The 19,464-nt window shown below is 45.7% G+C and overlaps 1 long non-coding RNA gene across 1 annotated transcript; it reads left to right on the forward strand.

Moving 5' to 3' along the window:
- The first annotated feature begins 37 nt into the window (after window positions 1–37).
- LOC140002747 (uncharacterized) lies at window positions 38–19,332 on the forward strand. Its single transcript, XR_011810109.1, has 3 exons — window positions 38–249; window positions 18,060–18,266; window positions 18,526–19,332. It is a non-coding gene; the product is annotated as an uncharacterized lncRNA (long non-coding RNA).
- Window positions 19,333–19,464: the final 132 nt, after the last annotated feature.

Raw genomic sequence — 19,464 nt, forward strand, 5'->3', positions numbered from 1 at the left:
CTGATGAACCCTGAACCCTTGTCAGTGTTAATGCCTGCTAAGTTAAGCAGGCCCAGGCTTTATTACGAGGACTTATCCTCTGAGGCCAATGCAATGGGGCCTTTTTTTTTTCTTACAAATGCAGTGTAGGAGGGGCTCTGGGTCTTCTCCAGAGATCCCAACAGGTTATTACAGATGTTTTGTGTTTTATTTTTTTATTTTATTTTTTTTTGTAGCCTGAACAAGCCCACGTACTGACAGCAGCTGGAGGTAAGAGGCCGTGCTGGTGCTGTGTTTTTGGGGAGGGGGCACACAGGCTATCCTCTGTAGGAGCACTGTGTGAGGACATCTCAGTTCTGCATTTGCAGTGTTTGGGAGCACAGGGCAGCTCAGCCCAGGACTGGTTTTTGTAGGCATTGCTTCAACAGCGGTAATCCAGACAAGCCCGGGATGGTCTTGATTAATCACTTGACAGCAGGGTGGCTAACAGTTCACAGGGCTCTTCCACATTTAGACACTTGTTGCCTCCCACTGCATATCCTCAGCCCCTCCCAGGCTCAGACTTGTAAAACCAGAGTGCTGTCAGTACCAGGCACTTCTGTCACAGGCTTCCTCAGGGGCTTCAGGTTTACCAGCCTGCTCTTCCTCTCAGCAGCCAGGTGCGGCCTGGTCGTTTTGTGTAGGTTTTCTCAGAGAAAGGCAAATAAAAATGGATCTTTCAGGCACTGCTGTGGCAGTGGGGTTGTCTAGCTGCTCCTCGAGGGCCCCAGTACAAACTAGGACTGTAGTTGCTTGCTGGGTTGTGAGAGAAGCACAGAGCCAGGTGTGCTGCAGGGACTGCTTGGCTTCTTGGTTTTGGGAGCTGGAAGCCCCTTCCTGCCCATAGGGCCTTTGTCAGGAAGGCAGCCTCCCTTTTAGTTCCACCTGTGCTGTGAACAGACATGAAGGGAAGGAGTCACGGGGAGCCAGATCAGTGCCACCAGCCAGCAATGATGGGAGAACTTGGAGCGATGGGCACCAGCTGCTGGGATTTGGGGCCTGGAAGCCCTGAGGGGACACTGCCAGGCAGATAACGCCTGGAAATGAGCTTTGCTTTCGTGCATTTCCATGTGCTAAAGCATCATTTCCCAGTTAAAATCTCAAGGCGATTTAGGAAGCGAGGTGTGGGAGCAAATCACCCACTCTTCTGACTTCTCTGCTGATTTCGTCTCTTACCCACTCGCTAATGGCCATTTCTTTAAGCAGTAGAGAAAACTCTTCCCAAAAAGGAAAAACACACCTTAAATATTTCCTTAAATATTTGCTGATACGTATTTGAAAACCATCTGGAGTGAATGAAGTAATTGGTGTCAGATGTGAACTCTCCTGGGATGCCAGTGAAGGGGTGGGAAATGCCGGTGCTCTGGTTTTTACGGGCCTGACTGTGGGATCCCAGTGCTTCTGAGGTAAAAGAACAAAGATCAGCTTTTTCTTTGAGCTCCAGCATCTGCTGGAAGGGACCTTAGAGATACAGTTCCCATGAGGAAGAGAATATTTGTCCTGTCATAATGTCAAATTCTCTTCCCCTCCTATTCCCAGTTTGGTGTGGGGTTTCCATATCTCCATCCCCAGGGTACTTGCTTCAGTTGCCTAAAGGGCAGACTGGCAGACAAGAAATCAAGTGTTGTTTTTTTTTTGTTGTTGTTGTTTGATTTTTATTTTATTTTATTTTTTATTCTTCCTTCTGCCAGAATACTTTTGTGACCTTGGGCAAACATTTTTCTTTGCTAGATTTTTGTACAAAGCAGGCAGTCTTTACCTACTTCAGAGCACTATGGGGACGTTGGTTTTGTTCAGATTTATAAGTTTCATACCTGAGCTGAATTTGTGTGGGCTTGTTAGGGGAATGTGAGGCTGAAACTTCAGCTCGGTGCTGAGATTCTACTGGGGAGCTGTTCATACTGAGCTGACTTACCAGCAGATAGGGAGAACGTAAAATATCTATGTTTATTCTGGAGGAGTAACACCAATTATATATATGTGTATATATATATATATTCATTCTCCAGAAATGTGTACACTTCAGTGGAAAAGCTATTTCTGTTACAGAAAAAGATCCAAAAGAAAATATCCCTGGAAAGAGCTGTGCTGTGTTCATTGAATATTGCTGTGTGCCTTTGCTTCTCATCTGCTAGCTGGAAAGGAGCACCAAACAAAAGCCTCTTTGTCATGAAAATCACCCACCAACCTCTGCCAACTGTCAGTCAGAGAAACAATAAGTTTGAGAGCCAGATGTGCCACCCACCAAAAATGTGCATGTGAGCTTGGGTTAAAGGATGGAGAACGAAATTTGCTCTCATAATAGTCCAGCACAACAGCGCAGAAACAGCCCTGCCAGCACAGCTCCTCGCTCCCATCAAGAGAGTTGATGGGACCATCTGGCTTTCTCTGGGTTCAAGTTTTCATGGGCACAGTTCCCATCAATACCACAAAACGGAAATCATTTGTTCCGAGACCTGATTGCAACACAAGTTGTAATTGAGTCCTTGACTGTTACAGTCGAGATTGGGCCATTGGCTAATTTTGGGTGAACCAAGAATATAGATGGGAACGAATCGGAGAAAGGAGTGTCATAGGTTGAAATCTAAATTTGGCTACAGCTCATAAATGAAAAATTGAAATCGCAAATCCCCAGGCAGGCACAAAGGGGCTTACGAGGCTGTTCTTGTTCGCATGATGCAATCTCAAGGTTCAGTGCCACCAGAAGGAATGGCTTTTCACCACATCCTTTCTCCTTCCTGATGCCAGCTGCTGTGTTTGGGGACTGAAGAGTCCCCCAGCACCCTACGCACATGTCGACACACCAGCCTCAGACACAGGAGGTGAAATGACGGCAAGTGTGCTGGGTTGTGTCAAAGGTGCAGCTGAATGGACCTGCTCACGAAAGCAGCTGGCTGCTTAGGGTATATCCTGGAATAATCTAACTTGATACTGATACTGCAGTTATTGGAAACAGATTTCAAGCTATTCAAATCAGTCATCTGCTCAGCAAGCCAAAATTATACTGCCATATGCTTAGTTTGCCTGAATGGGCTGGTGAAGGGAGTAACCACCTTTAGACACAGCAACAGCCACATTTATCGCACCAGAACAGGTTTAACAGAGAAGAACATCAATGGGGCAGCTCAAGTAGGTTTTCTGCATTTACTGGAACAGTGCTAATTTTAAAGTAGGAAAATATTTCACAACAGAAGAACCTCCACTTTCCCTCTAGGTAAATATGCAAGCCATAAATAATACTGTAGGTATTATGAAATGCTGGGGTATTTTTGTCTCTGGTGGCTGGCATACACTGAGCTCAGGATTCCTGCTATCCAGCAATTTCCAAATACTTTGTCTGGCCTGTCAAATCACAGACATGCTCACCTGGCCACACCTGGCGTATTGTTATAGAGGGGGGAAGATCAGAGGTGGGGACATTGTGTAACTGCACTGACTAGGAATGTGGGATGTTTATGGTTTGTTTTGTTTCTAACCAGGAGGGCTGTAATATTGTGAAGCTTCCTGCAACTTTGCTGCTCCTTTATATAATGTGATGCTTATTCCTGGCCAGCTCTGCAAACTTTGTGCTGGGTACAGAGGGACTCCCTCGACTGTACAGGGGGCCAGTTAACCCAAAATATTATCTCCCTATGTAGAGGCTCACTGGGTACTCTTTAGGATCCTTAGCCATGGAAGCATTCAGTCATACTTTTACCATACATAGCCAGGGAAGAATCACTGATAAAATCACGTTCTCAAGGACTGCCTTCAGAAGCCGTGTATGTGGGCTGCAGCTCTAACTGCTACATCTTTGTCTTTCTTTCCACTACTCATAGAGATCAGATATATCCAAATATTCTCCTACTTTCCAAAAACATTGACCAAAACAGTTCTGTGAGGCTGAGCTGGCTATTGCCCAAAAATATTATATAAGAGCTGTACAGTTCTGACAAAAACAGCAGAGCTTCTCTCTCAAGTCCATAACAAGCTACAGAGCTCTATTTCCTCCCTCTCTCCCTCTGCAACTCCTCTCTGTCTCAAAAGAAATTTCTCAATTTTCCCTGATGACAGAGCAATAATATACTACTCTTTACAAAGCCAAAAAATGCTCATGTTCGGCTATAGCACAAAAAGCTGCAAGCCAGGCTTTCAAAAGATAATAATGCTTTAGTGCAGCTACATAGAAGACAAAAATTGTTTGAGGGAAGCAAGATGCCAGAATTAGAAATTCAATGCCGGAAAGCAGCATGCATTTCCTGCCACTGTGATGTTATTATATTGAAAAAGCTGCTGCCAGGCCAACTCTTCTGTATCTGTCTTTGCTAAATAGAGAGAATCTACCCAAATGTCAGCCTTTCTCTGCATCTGTTCACTGATCTTCTTAGTAACTTTCAAATAATTGGCCCTAAAAGAATTGCTCTGGTGTAGCTTACTTGTTTACAAGTGCCCTCCTGGATAAAGCCCTACCTGATTCATGGCTCTACCTGATTCATCGTGTGACACCGAATCCCTTGCTAATTTGTCATGTTGCTACCTCAAGTGATGAGCTGGGGGGCTGGTAGCTAAATGGGTGACCAGGACAGATTTCCTGTCTCCCTTGGTGTTGCAGACCAGATGGACTCAAAACTCCATGGCAAAATCAGGGGTAGAGCTCTTCTCCTTCTCCTCCAGTGGCATAGACTTGCATTACTCACAGAAGCAACCCCATTTGTATCCCTGTTATCCTTGCTTATAACACAGAGGTGATCTGTGGCTGTTCAGAGTGGAAATGTGCTTTTAGGCAGAATTTTGTATTACTTACCCTTGCACTGAGCTCAATAACTTCTGGCGCATATATATATATATATATATATTTAGAGCACATTATTCAGAAATACATCCTTAGAAAATCCCGAGCTGCAGAGTCCAGCCCTACCATTTGTTGCTGTGGTTAATAAAGGCACAGGTGATGGAGGGGTTTCACAGAAAGACCTGCAATTCAGCTCCCACCTTCTTTGTGCCAGCTTAAGCAATTGTATCAAAGTCCATACAACATCTGTGAGGGGAGAAGGCTTTTTGTCAGTGTTTAGATCTGAAAAACTGGAGGTTCTGGGTGTTGTCAGTAGTTTCCTCTCCAAATAGATAGGCCTGAACTGAAGCTCTGTGCCTTTTGCTTTCTCAGTGTTAGGGAAAGCACAAATTTCAAATTGCACTGAAACAATTTCCAAATAAAAATAAAACACATACACAAATCAAAAGGCCAAACTCTCAAATGTGCAGTGGGTTATAACCCAAGTAAGCAGTGTCACGCCATTGCAGTCCTAAAACTCTTCTGGAGCTGGAAGATGGGTAAAAGTTGAACGGTCACCTTGTCTCTCTGGAGGGGGGTCTGGCCAAAGCAGTCGCGTCCACATCCCGCAGTTAGGAAACTGTGACCCTAGGGACAAGCAAAGCCGGCCATGTCCAGTCACTCTCCCATGACTTGGCAGTGCCTACTGATGTGTGAAATGAGCAAGCGGCCTCTGTGGAGGTCCCTGGGAGCAGCATTTCCACACGGCAAGAAACCATCTGTGCCCCTTGTACCGACTGGCATCTGTGCTAGCAGTCTGAAAGGAAATGCCTGAATGGCTCCTGCCTAAGCTTGCTCTCTGCTAGGACAGACCACGCAGTCAGAGCTTCAGAGCTGATTTATTCATTTATTTATTTTCTGAAAGGATGCCCCTTGTTCTGCTGGTGCTACACTGCTGGACAGGGAACCCTATAGGTAGAGGGCATCAGGCTCAAGGCTCTTGAAGTGTTTCTTTAGGGTTTCAAATGACAGGAAAAAAAAGTAGCTGTTTTGTTTGCCTTGCAGCTTTCCCTTCTAACAAGGATGAACTGTTCATTTGGGAAGCAAATGCATGTCTTGGTTGGACATGCAGCTTTAGGATATGATTTTTGGCATCCAATTTCTGGTGACCAGCGAGGCAAGCTGGAACATCTTGAGGCTGATATTTCTTTTCAGAACAGAACACTTGTGAGATAAACTGACGCCACTCAGACGAGTGGAATATGGAACCACTCCCACATTCTCCAAAATGAGGCATTCACAGATTGGAATCTCAGAAACCCATTTCTGAGACGTTTAGTGCTTCACATGAGCTCAGCCTTACAGAACTGCCTGCACTGCCATCCATTATAGTGTTTGCTGCGAAGGAAAGACCTGACCTCACTAAGTTTCTTCCACAAAAATTAGTGGCCTTTACTTACATATATGCTTTACTCACTTAACACAAGTATAAATAAAATCCCCAAAGAGGTTTTGTCTCAGTGACTTTTTTAAAAAAGTAAGCCACACTGACTTGGATTTTTATTTATTTATTTATTATTTTGTATCATGTCAAAGCTGGGGATCCTTGGTGCACACAAGGAAGGTTGGTTTGCAAGTGAAATATCTATCTTTATTTTTTGATGTGACAGATGCAGGGTGAACTTTCAGTGAAAAGGTCAGCATTTAGACCTTTAACTTTACAGCTGGTACTTTATGTTGCTGCTACAGTTCAGTTTCTTGTTTCTATGTCGTCTCCTAATGTTTCCCATGAAAGTTCACCTGTGAGGCAAGTGTTCTCAGTGGAGACACCGAGTATATTCTCTAGCCAGCAGATACGAATTAAATGATTTCTCTATAGTGCTAGGAGTATGGATTAATGCTTTAGATCTGCACTATTGCCTCACGAAGCAGTATTGTCCTCCCCTGAGCACCTGGCCACATCTTCCTGCGCTTGGGCTGGAGAGGATTAGCTTGCTGCCAGTCTGAATAGACTTCTTATTTTCAGGGTTGGTTTTCAGTTGGATCATCAGGCCAGCCTGGCACTGCACCAAAACCTGTGATGAGCAGTACCCACACAAAAGAGCTGATGGCAATGTATGGCAGGAAGGAAGCAGACTCAGATTGGTTTAAACTGATCATTAAAGCCTTTAATGAAAGCTGCTAGTCCGTGTTAGCACTGATTCGCCTTCCATGCATGTCATGGCCTTCCTATCTTCAGGTGCTGGTTGGGTTTCCTGCTTGGACTTGTTTACGAGCTCTCCTCTCTCACTAGGGTGCAGGTGTGATGCAGCTCAAGTCACATTGTAGAGCTGAATGGAGACTCCAGTTTTCATCTGAATGGATCTATATGGGGATTTACACTGCACCCTCACCCTAAGGTTTCACTTCTTGCTTCTGGTTCAGAGGAACTACAAAGCCTGAAACGAAAGTTAGTGGAAACCCTGATAGGTCACTTATTCTTTTTTTCTTTTGGTAGAAAAGGCATCTGAAAGTCAAGCAGTGGTGAAGCGACTGGCCAGTTTGGTTCAGAAAGCCTTTCACAGACTTACCAAGCCAAGGTGCTGTCCTGTGTCAGGGCAGAGCTGGCAGCATGATCTTAGACATTGGGTTTGGTGGCGAGAGGTCTGTGCACTTTTAGGGATAATTTTGTCCTGCGCTGGATTTCGTGCTCCAGGTGCTGCGGTGAGTTTCTGCAGCAGGTGGCTAGATGGCGCTGGAACATGCTTGTGTCCTCACATGGATGGGACTGGTTTAGGATCAAGTCAAGGGATTGTTTTAGGGTGAAATTAAAAAAAAAAAAAAAAAAAAAAAAAAAAGGCTTTTCTGTGCAGACATGACTTCATGAGTCTCCCATGCAGAGCTGGAGCCATTTGCTGCATCCTGCAAACTGTGAACTAGGCTTCTGTAGGGTTGGTGATAACAAAAAGTTGTCTGTTGAGCTGAAGTGGGGTCTGTAAGCATGACTGCACAGGATGTCCCTTACAGGGTCACCTGGTGGGGAATGGCTCTGCTTCTTGTCTCCCATGTGCACAGAGTTTCAACAGCAATGACCAGTATGTCTTCAGCGAGACTGCTGTTTGCTTTGGAGAGCCAGGGGGCATGATAAAGAGGAATTGCTAGATCTGCTTTGCTGCCGACATCCAGGGTGTCTTATAAGCAAGGCTTGAGTTCTGTGATGATCATGGCCTGATATCTGTGACGGGAAATTTTTCTCCTTTGTTTGCTTTTGTAAGAGCACTTCAAGCTTTTCGCACCAACTGGAGCTATCCAAAACTGGAATAACTGTGTACAGAATTCTATCCACCTCTATTCTGAGGGTGTTAAACGGTTATATAAAAATATGTGCATAGTTTTGGTGACCTTTGATTGTCTGATGAAAGTCCCAGTGTCATCTGGCAGTAGAGCACCAGCACAGGTTATATCTACAGTGGTCCCAGCCACTCAGTGAGACCCCCTGTAGTTTGGAGTGCTCCAGCTGTGCTCTGTCAGACAGCATCATTTAGGGCAATGTGATACTATAGAGCCCTGCAAAATGTGAGAGGGCCTTTAAAACTGTCCTTGCAAAGCACCTCAGTTTCTTTGCTTGTGCCAGTCATCCCTTCTAGAGGCTCTTTCCTGACATAAGGTGCAAACATGTTGGATGAGTGGTGCTGTAAGACAAAGGGAATTTGTTTCCTCTGTGACAGCTGGGTGATATCTGTAGTTTGCTGGTGACTCGGTTCTCTCCTGAAGGGTTTCCACTGGTAAATTCACAAAACTGTATTCACAGTGACTATGACCAGACAAAATGTTGTTGATTTATGACAAAGTTTTATTCTGTAGGCCTCTCTCACTCGGTGTGTCCTGCCACACTCCGTTTTCCAGCAGCTCTGTGCACGCTGCAGAGCCCCTCCAAGCACAGGCAGAAAGCTCCCTCTGCCAGAGGCCCTCTCCTATGCCCACCCATCATCTCCGAGTGCCTGTGGGCAGACACAGCTTTGAGAACAGATTATACAAAAGTTTGAAGTAGTTCATATCTTGGGCAGCTACCTTCCTCTGTTTGAAAGCTGAGGGAGGAAGGGAAGAGGAGAGGTCAGTGAGCAGAACCAGTTCTGGTCTCTGACCAGGCCCTGGCACCTGTGCTTTGTTTCAAAAGGCCCTTGCTACAAACAAGTAGTGGAAAGTCTCCAGGGCCAGAGACAGCATTTCTTACTTACTATTAATACTTATTAATGGATTTGGTGCAACACGCCTGGGACTTAAAGGCCTGTGACAATTCATGGCTCACATCCTATTGCTGAGCTCCTTCTGGGTGCTTTGTGGCACCTGCCTCTCGTAGGAGCTGTGCGTCCTCGAGGGCTGAGTAAGTCAGACGGGAGAATAACTACTTGGTCATGACTAGAAATAACATGAAAAGCTTAGCAAGGGGAAATGGCATTCCTTGTGGGAAGATCTATGGGGCAGCGTTGCAAAGGAAGTGGTTGAAACCCATCTCTTGTGTCACTGCAGGCTGGGCCGAGCAAAGCGCTGAGGCAGGAAACAGTCGTGGGCTACTCACAGATGGCCTTCAGGATTAGAGTGCCTAAATCCAGGGGCTGAGATCTTCCTTTTCAGAGGAAAACTGGGTGGAAAACCCTACAGCCGAGCAGCCCAGTGAAATCCCTGCCTTTTCAGAGGCCTGAGCAAAATTATTAGCCAGGGACATTCTTCAGAGTGTGCATAGGGCTTAAGCCTATCGCTAGGTGACCCTTTTGGACCCGTCAGCAGGAATTTCTGCTGCCTCTGCCTCGGTTCAACCCACTCTCATGCTGCAGGGCTGGGGTCGATCGTTAACCTCTTCCAGCCCTCTCTCTTGAACAGGCTGTTTGAGTGCTGAATTCTCTGTCTCTGAGGGAAAGGCACTGCCCAGACCGACCATGCCTGCGTCTCTCCCACCCCCAGTTATCCCACAGCTCCGTTCCCACGTTAGAGCTGCGGAGAGGAAGCAGTGAGCTGGACCAAAGGCATAGCTGTTACTTAGTCACTTTGGCCACTGACCTCCTCCTTCCAAACTTATGTGGAAAGGTAGATTTTTCTGTATATTTCAGCTTTTTTTTTTTTTTTGTTCAGGCCTGGCAGATAGAGGAGCACATGGGCTGTGGGACCTGCCTTTTGGGTGGGTGTGCTCAGAGGTTGCTGCTATATTCGGTGCACCCAACGAACCAGACAAACTTTTTTTCCTTAGGGTTTGTCTGCACAGGGAAGTTTACCACTATAATTATACCTTATGTTACACCAGTATTTCTACCCTATATGAATGTTCTTATTTTGAAATAAGTGTGTCCAAACAGAGCTGTACCAGTGTTTTTAGCAGTGTAATTATGCTAGCAAATTCTCAGTGGAGACCAGCCTTTAGACGCCAATGTCATGTCAGAGGGTCAAAGCCATCATCTTCTGATTGCTAGCAATTCTGTGTTGACTTGTGCTGCTACTTATTTTCACAATCTCATTTTTTATACTCTTTTGGAGTCATCTTTAATTATTTCAGGACCTGACATCCACTTTCCCTTCCTCTCCCTCCCACTTGAAATGCCCAGCTTTCTTTCACAGTCTGAATTTGATGGCAATGACGAGTGCAGTTTGATAACCTGGCGGTTCTGAAAAGCCAGTGCAGAATTTCATTACACGCAAGCCCCTTCAGAAAAAGCTTGTATAACATGTGGCTCTCCCCACAAGCCCAGCGGCAGTGCACTTAGCAATTTAGGCTCAGCATTATTGTCAATACCTTTTGCAGATGGCAACAGCTTGTTCCACGTGAGAGGGATGGGAAATTTCCTAGCATACTGCCCTTATGTACAAGTTTAATTGAGACACCTTTAGAGGGACTCTGTCGTTAATTAAGAATCACAGTTCCCTTCAGGATATTGATGCAGGCTGTGCTTGCAATGTGTGCAAATCCACGACTCTCGGAAATATGTTTGGCACAGCAAACAAGAGACACGCGGCATCCTGAAATCCTCCACCTGAGGAAAAATCAATGTTGCTTTCCTTGCAGTGCTTACGAACATCAGCACCCAGCAGACAGGAAATCTTAGGAAAGGAAAGAGCAATAATTTAACAGATCATTATCTGTATTCCGTTGTGGACATAAGGCCCGTTTGGTTGGGCAGCGCAGACGTGAATTAGAGTGGCCCCAGTCAAGGATATGCCTGCACAGTCACGTTCCCTTGCCAAGGCTTAAGTGATACTGAGATGGTCCTTGCTAATGCGTCTAAATGGCTCGAGGAGCCCAGCAGCTCCCCGGCCAGGCTGAGCTGCCATATGACTGCATCTGACCACGTAGCTGCTTCCTGTGATAAGGGACGGCGTGTGCTGGCATCTGCGTGCCTGCACAGGCTGTGGTGGCTGCAGCCAGAGAAGACAAGCAAAGGATCTTTTCTGAGAGGCGAAGGCTTGCGCATTGTCTTGCAGTTGTCTCATTTCCCACTCATCCCCCGCAGCGAATGCGGACACCTGGGCTGGGGCTGGTTCCCAGATTCGTGCCCATGCAACCGTATCGGCCTGGGCATAGTTTTAGTGAGATGAAAAGCGGTTCATAGGAAATGCACAGGGTCAGTTGTCTGCTGCTAAAAACATTGTGAAACAGAGACCTGAGAAAAGGTTCAGGTTCCAAACCTTGTCTTTTTTTTTTTTTTTTTTTTTTTTCCCAGCTACATTCCCAGTCCCCCAAGAAAACCCTGTTGCTTCTCTCCAAAATCTGACTTCCCAAAGGACAGAGGAAGGGCTCCATGCCTGTAAATGGCATCCACCATGGCCTATCTCAAAAAAAAAAAAAAAGAAAAAGGAGCTTTTTAAAGGAGGCAGTAGGAACACTGAGCAGAATGATTTATCCCGCTCTGTTGCCCACGTAGCCTAAAGGGGCCGCTGGGCTTCATAACCCTGTGACCACTCGGAGGTCCGTGCTGGTGTCCTTGAGCTCTCCTGAGCAGGAGAGGTGCTTCCCGTTTTAGTGGTGGCTGGGTGGTTGAGAGGTTGTGCTGCAAACACCAAAATGCCTGAGTTTTAGTGGGCACAGTCTTTGATATAAAATAAATGCAGAATAATTTAAAGACATAGTTGACATTTCAGAGGGAGAGCAGCATCTCTTGCATGCTGTGGTGGGATCTTTTCCACTGGCAGATGTCTGGGCTATCCAGAAGCAGAAGTTGAATTATTGGGTGAACTCTAAGGCAAGTTAAAGCCTCTCTGGGCTCCAGGAGCAGACTGTAGCTGGGCAGTGGAAGCCTGAAGCTTTGGGATCTAGGTAACTTGCTGGAGAACAAGGCTTGACTTTGGCACCTTCAATCCTTTCATTAGGGTAAAATTAATAATATAGTCTAACTTCAGGTCTTTGCGCTGGGTAGTACAAAAGTCGTTGCATTTCTCTCTGGTGACAGCAACAGGACCTGAGGGGACAGCATGGAGCTGGGGCAGGGGAGGGTCAGGCTGGGGGTTAGGGAAAGGTTCTGCACCCAGAGGGTGGTCGAGCACTGGGACAGGCTCCCAGGGGCAGTGGGCACAGCAGAGACTGATGGAGGTCAAGAAGCATTTGGACAATGCTCTTAGACACAGGGTCTGACTTTGAGGGGGCCCTATGTGAAGCCAGGAGTTGGACTCGATGATCCTTGTGGGTCCCTCCCAACTTGGGCTGTTCTGTGACCCCATGGAAGAATGCATGCACATGCAATCAGGTGAGCTAAACCTGCCAGTTTCGGTCCCAGTTTGAATTGTTATTTAATATCACGCATACTCAGACCTATAGGTCTGGTTTGTTCTTCCCTGATGATTATTGAATAAAAATCAGATTTTAACCCAAGGCTGTACTGGAAATCCCAAGGCTATTGGATTTGGCCTGTTTATATCTCTGATAATGTAGGGATGGCTCAAAATGAGAGGCAAGAGCAGTTGTGAAGAGAGCCCACCACCTCAGCAGTAGAAATGACAATAAACAATGGTTATTTCTTCCCTGTTACAGGTTTTGCAGGATGTCCTAATTACCTTGACATTATTAGTGCGGAAGTTGTGCTCTATCCACCCACTAAGTACAGGAAACATGCCCAGTCTGTAATTCTATCCTTCACCTCACATGCCTCTGATGGGATGGAGTCTGAAAGGAAACTGAATAGCCTGGAAAGGTTAACCAGACTGAGGGAAATTAACCCTTTCATTTTCACTCCCTGCCCATTATTTTTTGAAAGTAGAGTTGGTATGTGGGGTGCCATGGGGAGAGATTGTTTACTTCTAGACCCAGAGAAGTCTTGGAGTATTAAATCTGCTCTTTTCAAGCTACCACGAAGGATGCTGTTATGCAGCCTGTGTCCTTCATATGTACTCAGAAAGCACATGGAAATTTATCAGTTTGTTATGGATTGCTTAAATTATTTAAATCATTTTATTTGTTACAGATTATTTATTATCATGTCAGACTGAAATAAATCTTGGAAGTTCACTGTGTCACACTGTACAAAAGCGGGGTTCAAGACATTGCAGAAATCAAAGATTTTGCAATCAAATACACGACATATAACACATTAAAGAGAAAGGTACAGAAGAGGGGACTGTGGTCAACAGTTTCAGGCTTGTGTGTTATTTCCTAAATAAACCAATTTGCAAGAAATATTCACAATCCAAACCACCCTGGCCTTGCCACTGTGGATAGATTGTTTCCTCCCTGCGCCCTGGTTGCAGGGGGTGCCCAGAGAGCAGCAGCTTGTGGGGCAGGGATGCTCTGCTGGTTGTACAGAGGGGGCAGGAACAAACCAAATCAACATTCAGCGTGCCAAGGTGCTCAGAGGTATTTGCAGTGAAAGGACGTGGAGGCTGCTGAGAGAGCAGACACAGGAGGAAAAAGGAACATGGTGGGGCACAGGTGGATTGTGAAGGGCTGCGTAGGTCTGGATGGCGTGTTTGAATTTTGGAAAGGGAAGCAATTGGAAGATACTTATTAAGGCAGGAGAGGCCACAGACACCTTGACAAGCAAGGAAGCTGGAATTTAAACACACAGGCTGAGTCGACTTGTGTGCATTTCAAATGGTGCTATAATTTGTTTCTATAGGGCAACAGGGATTAAATGGAGGTAATCCCTTTACAATGGCTTAATCCATACAGGTGAGTCAGTTAGCATCAGGATTGAATAAGTGTAGAAATAATTGATCAAGTGTGTCAGAGTAAAGGGGTGGTGAGAAATAGTGGAGAGTGGAGCAAAACATACTCGTAGAAATGTTTATTCCCTATTGTAGCCGTTCAGTAAGGGACTGAGTGCAAATAATGTTGCACTGCCTTATTTGCACACCAAATATGTGCACACAATCCCTGCACAAAAAACAAAAGGATCGGCTGTGTTTATATTAATAGAGTGAAAGAGAGCCTTGCCTTTCACTGTTCACCCGTCCTACATTGTCGGTGAAGAAAGAGGCTGGTTTATAAATTTGGTGCATTTCACTATGCCAGGTCTTTTTACGAGTCATCACGGTGTTCTGAGGCTTTCCGTCTCTGAGGGGTCTGCAGGGGCAGGGATGCTTTTTGTGCTGGGTTCTGAGGCTTGCCATAGGAGGGACCTGCTATGTAGGAGGCTTGGCTTTTGTGCGTGTTTGCTCTCTGTGTTTCCCATTCAGACATAAAAATCATTCTGCTTGAAATTACCCATCTGGTCTTTGTGACTGAGGACAAAGCCATAAAAAAACAGGATAGATTCTCCTCCCCTGCCTATTCAATACCATGTACTTCAAAATTATAGTCAGCACTGAGGGCGGACTTTTACTTGCATTTGAACACTTCCCTGAAATATTTGCTGTAGCAGAGTAGTAAGTGAGGGAGGGGGAGAATGTAAATTCCCAAAAGCAGTATGAATCCTGAGAACTTCAGCCCTGAAAATGTTGTAATAGAGTTATTTGTGGGTTAGAGCTTTTCTCAGGAGCAATTTCACAAAGCCGGGAATTAGGTTTACATGAAATGCTCACTTTGAAACCACGACTTGTATGGCTTGTGGTGTTGTGCTTTGTGGGTGGCTTTTTTGGTTGCTTTTTTCATAAGGAAAAAGACAAAAAAGAAAAAGAGCAGAATTTTCTCTTCATCCCACTTGAAAAGACTCATGTTGAAAAATTCAGAATGCAGTAGAAAAAAAAAAGGAATGTTTCTGAGCTTCCCGAATTCCCTCTGTTACGTTTCTGTATCTCTGCTGATAAGGCAAGTAAGGATGCTTAGCGCAGGGGAGGAAGAAGGGGCCAGCCCAGTTGTATCCCTTTTCTTTAACTTGACTCCAACTTTTCAAAATCTCAGCCTCCACTATTGTGTTTCAAGAAACTTGCAGACTAAGCACCTCCGGATGATTCAGCTGACAAATTTCTCTCTGTTTTCAGAACTTGTTACTAAGAAAAGCCAAAATGCAGTTTTCTGGCTGCAAACCTTTTTTTTTTTTTCAAGGACAACCGCCTCTTACTCATTTCGTAACCCCGTGTTTGCATTTCAGATCAATTGCTCCTGTCACCGGGTGACCGGCAGGACTGGACTAGCAGGCTCCTTTCTGCCAGTGCCTTTTACTAATCCCACAGAAAGAGCTGCTGCGCTGCAAGCATGTCCTGAAGAAGCACAGGTCACGGTTGTTTTCCTGCTCCTCCCTTCCAGCAAAATGGGAATTGTAGGAACAAGTGCCAAGGAAGCTGTGTGAGGAAGTGACAGGGACTTTGCGCGGTGGCTTTCTGATGGCGTGGTGTGAGTGCCCTGGGATCTTCTCTAATTGACACCTCTGGGCTGCTGCAGGGTGACGTGGTGCAGGAACTGAGCAGGAAAGAGGAATGCGGGAGGTTTTGGAGGCTGATAGTGCCTCCGTGAAGCCTGGGGAGCAGGCCTAATAGGTTTCAACCAGAGACTGGGGAAATAGCATTTTAGAGACAGACAAACAACCCAGAAAGGCTAATTAGAAGCCGAACAAGAGCATGGAGTGCTGAAGCCTTGCTCACATTATGTTTTGTTAGAGACTAGCCCGAACTTCCTCTCTTCAAAGTGTGTTTGTATTATCTGCTCTTGGGCCTCTGTTGCAGGGTGTATTTGAGATGCCAGATCTGAGCGTGATCTAGTTAGCTGGGACACTTCAGCACACGTTGAATGACATTCCCCACTTCCCTCCCATGAGCGTTGCTGTGACATTTGCAGCTTTGAAGCAGATTGTTATTTTGAGTTTCCTCTTTATTTCTCTGGAACACAACAAGGGGAGGGAACCTCTTCATGCTGGGAAAAATAAAGAAAAATAAAATAACTTTCCAGTAAAGTCATCAAGTGTCAAATCACTCCAAATTGTTATTAGTCACCTCGGGACCAGATCAGCTGGTGGCCGTTTTGGGAATGCACAAGGGATTTTTTCCAACCCACTCTCCCCTGCAGTGGTTGAGTTGCTTGGGGCCTGCCTATAGCCGTGCACGGTGGCGCTGACTACTTAAAACCCAACACATAAACAACTGCGAGATTTTTCACTAATTCCTAACCCAAACCAGATCCTTCCATCCCTCTTCATAGCTGCCAAATGCTTGAAAAGGTTGGAAAAAAAACACAAACCGAGCCTTGACACGTGGTGGCTTATTTACTAGCAATTTACTTCCCAGGAGAAAGCGGCTGTGGGCATGCAGAGAGAGGCCGTGCTGCTTCTCCTCAGGGAGAGGATTTCCCACTGCTGGAGTTTCCCTCTCTGACTGCAAAGTGCTCCCTTACATCATGGCCTCACCCTGTGGCCCTCGGAAGGACCAGATTCTGCAAAAGGCAGAGAATCCTGTAAAATCAGGCTTGTGTAAAAGCCCTGGTCAGCCTGTCTGTTTCTGCCCTTTGCCTGTGTGTGGATGGCTGATGTTGGAGCTAATTGCATGCTCCTCATCTCGTAGCAATCAGTCCCGGCCTCCTCCCCCATCAGCTTTCCCTTTGTCGTCATTGCTTTCTCCACGCGCTGTCCATCCTATTCCCAGCCTTCCACTCATCGATGTTGTGCTATTATTGGGTGGCCCAGAAATGCAGGCATGTTAAAGGACGGGTGCCATAAGAGCTGCAGGGTACATTTCCCTTTATTATTGACCTCCTTTCCCTCTGTGCTGTGAAAACATACTGAAATATCACCTTCCCAGTCTTTGGAGCTTTAAGTCTGCAGCGTTGGCAGGGCAGGAAGATCATTTTTCACCCTGCTTTTGACTGGTCCCTTTTCTCTGTTTTAGGAGGGACCGTGCTGGTTTAACAACGAGGGTGGTGAAAGCAGAAGTGGATTCTCACATCTGGTTCATGGCGTCTGGAGCGAATCAGACCCAGAGCAGACTGAGCTAGCTTCTGAGGAAACTGACCTCTAAGCAGAAAACCAGAAATAATTGTGTTTGTGCTTGCACGGCGTGTTGCAGTGGCTGCCCTAAAGGTGGTCTAATCCCACAGGGCTCGGGAGTGAGGAGGAGAATGGGGAAGCCTTGATTAAATCGTCACTGAGGTGGGGGCATTTGCAATAGCAGCACTATTTAATTTTCTATAAACACGTAGGGTTAAAGACATAACTGGTGTCCTTAGTGCTGGTATAGAGAACAGCTGGGATTGGAGTAATTACTTTTAAGTTAAACATATGGCCACTTGTGTCTGAGTGCAGTTCTGCTACCGCTTCTGTTTCACTCACGGCTGAATTTTGCTCTCGACTGCTCATACAACTTGGGGTGGCTGTGCTGGGGTTATTGCTTAGACAGGTTAATGGTTAAAATCTCCCCTTCCAGCCTCATCTGTCTGTGAGGGTTACTCTCATGCACGAGGCTGGCCACTGGAAGCAGGGCCGGAGGCTGAGGCCTGCCTTGCAGGCATCACCAGCGTTGTTTTGGACTCTTCTTTCATCGTGCTTTGCTGGTCCTGTTCTGCTTCAAGCTGCACCTGTGTAAGAATTATTTGCACTTGGGACTTTTCTAATTTTTTTTTCTTTTTTTTTTTTTTTTTTTTTTTTTGCAGAACTGGTTGTACCTCTTCTGTCAGCTCTACACTGACAGAAAATTGCTTTTCAATATAACTGAAGAGTCCACGGCTGTAACTACGGAAAGAGCCTTGACAAAATGTCACATACTTCTCTAAAGTGTTTCTTATCGAGGTGTAAATTTTTCTTCTTAACTCCTGCCATAACCACATGGGCACACGTGCACCTGAATGCCACTTGCTGTGACACTGGCACCCTTCCTGTAGGCCAAAAAGCCTCACAGTGACCCAAATTTACATCACTTTTCTCAGGTGTGTGCGTTGCACTTATCATCCCTCCCACATTTCTCCCCTCAGCCCTCCAGGGACAGCTTCTGCAGGCCTCCTGCTCTCATCCTGGTGGGGCTTGGGCTGTGAGGTGAGGATGTGGTCTTCCTGTGGGAGCCTCTGAGTCCTGCCTGCCAGGATGGGAGAGCTCTCACTTGATCCCCGACTGGAGGAAGAGTCTTCACAAGCTGAATGTGCAGCTGGAAGAGGTTAAAAATTAACCCCGCAGTGATGTGGGTGGGTAATTGACTTTCTGTTGTTTTCCTAAGTGGTGCTGGTGTCACTCAAAGCGACCTGACAAGGGGCAAGGTGGGAGGACGTGGGTGGAATTGGGTGGGGATGGACAGGAACTGGAAATATTTGTGTTTTATGAGATAAAGCAAAGAAAAAAGCCTTTGAAGACTGTTTTTTGTTAGGTGGGGGATGTTCAGTGTGTGCTTCTCTCTCTAGCTCTGTTGAGAGTGATTTATATATGTCTTTCTCTATTACACTGCAGATACTTCATTTTGAGTCCCCGGAATATCAAGCCTTTCCTTCTCCACTCATTTGCTGATCTTCCTCAGAGGACACTGACATGCAGAGAGAACTCCTTTGAACATCTCTGTCATTCAGGGGCCAGGTGACTCTCTTCTTTATTTCAAAGACGTCTAACTAAGTGAGGCACTAGTAAAACCGTCAGAGACTTAATGCAAAAATCAGTTCCCCCACCAGACTTCATTTTCACTGCAGTTAACCTGACCCAGTCTCAAACACAGACCTGCCCATCTTTCTGTGATCCTGTTGATGCAGTGTTTCTGGCCATGGAGCCACATTTTTCTTGTGCTCAGAGGCTATTTGGCTCTCACAGGGAAACTAGGGGAGGTGCACTGGAGAACCAAAAAAAAAAATGTTTTTTTTTGTTATTATTTAATTTTCTTGTCTGCAATCACAGTGCAAAACAGGTGGACTCTAGTCCTACCTGCCCTCAGCAGTCAACCAGGTAAGCTGGCCAGGACTGGGAGCACACCTTGGCCAGGTCAGACATTTCTCCTGTGTGTATAACAAGAGCCACTGAGTTTGGTTTGAGTCAGAATGTTAGTTACTGTGCAGTGGAGAAATATCCCCAGAGCAGCTCCTGTGGATGTTTTCATGAGCCTTCAGCTGTGGAAAAACAGGGCAATCAGACCTGAATTTCTAGTGTTAAAATTGGAGTGGAAAGGTATTGCTTTTTTTTTTTTTTTTTTAATTCATCAGAAAGAAGTCACCTTTGAAGGTCACCTTTTAAGAATTCATTGGCTAATCTTGGCCATGCGGTATGTGAGAAACAATGCTGTTTTCTGTGAAAACAGTTCTGAAGAAACGGAACACCTTGTTTTCACAGAAAAATTAAAAAAAAAAAAAAAAAAATACAAGTCCCTGTGCTGAAAGGTCTGATTATGCTGGACCAAACACAAAA

Source organism: Anas platyrhynchos, chromosome 6 (assembly GCF_047663525.1).
Source record: "Anas platyrhynchos isolate ZD024472 breed Pekin duck chromosome 6, IASCAAS_PekinDuck_T2T, whole genome shotgun sequence".
Taxonomy (NCBI): Eukaryota; Metazoa; Chordata; class Aves; order Anseriformes; family Anatidae; genus Anas; species Anas platyrhynchos.